Source organism: Ricinus communis, chromosome 1 (genome assembly GCF_019578655.1).
Source record: "Ricinus communis isolate WT05 ecotype wild-type chromosome 1, ASM1957865v1, whole genome shotgun sequence".
NCBI classification, from domain to species: Eukaryota; Viridiplantae; Streptophyta; class Magnoliopsida; order Malpighiales; family Euphorbiaceae; genus Ricinus; species Ricinus communis.
Genome location: NC_063256.1, coordinates 29682974 through 29683864, shown reverse-complemented (window position 1 = coordinate 29683864; position 891 = coordinate 29682974). Strand labels below are relative to the sequence as shown.

Sequence of the window (891 nt, the reverse complement as noted above, 5' to 3'; positions counted from 1 at the left end):
TTTGGGGGACTATCGAGCAAGGACCCAAATGCTCACATTGCCAACTTCTTAGAGATCTGCGACACCTTCAAGATAAATGGAACAACTGATGATGCTATTCAGTTGAGGTTGTTTCCTTTTTCTGTGAGGGACCGAGCTAAAAGATGGCTGCAGTCACTCCCAGCCAACACTATTACAACATGGAGATCGTTGGCTGAGAAGTTTTTATATAAGTAATTTCCTCCTGCTAAAACTACTAGATTGAGAAATGATATATCTTCTTTTATGCAGTTCGATGACGAGAGCATGTACGATGCTTAGGAGAGGTACAAAGACTTGCTCCGATGTTGCCCGCACCAGTATGGATGCAGGTTCAGACCTTCTACAGCGATTTGAACCTTGCTACTAGGCAGATGGTAGACGCTATAGCAGGTGGGGCCCTAAATAGTAAGACGCCGGAGCAGGCACAAAATCTGATAGAGGAGATGGCCATGAACAACTACTAGTGGCAATCCTCCAGGAGTCGGCCAGTTAAGCGGGAGTGGTCAACCAGCTAGACTCCACAGTAGCCTTGGTAGCTCAAGTGGAGCTTCTAACCAAGAAATTAGACCAGCTTCAGATGCCAGTTCATGCAGCCCAGATAAGCTACGAGTTTTATGGTGGCCCGCACTACGGCGCAAACTGTAATGCGGGAGGCATGTTTACTTCACCTTCTAATTCTTCATTTTCTATTGTTTCTGCTGACCTTCAACAGGTAGACTATATGGGTAATGCACCTAGACAGCAGAACAACCCGTACAACAATACATACAACCCCGACTTGAAGAAGAAGGGTGTACATGCTTTCAAATTGCTTTTTTGTATTTGTTCCTTACTTTGTGTTGCTTATTAGCACGAGTAGCTAGAATTCTT

General features: G+C 44.8%; 1 non-coding gene across 1 annotated transcript; it reads right to left on the bottom strand.

The window, feature by feature from the left end:
- Positions 1-237: 237 nt before the first annotated feature.
- LOC112534254 lies at positions 238-342 on the bottom strand. The gene has a single exon (XR_003078555.2). It is a non-coding gene; the product is annotated as a small nucleolar RNA R71 (small nucleolar RNA).
- Positions 343-891: the final 549 nt, after the last annotated feature.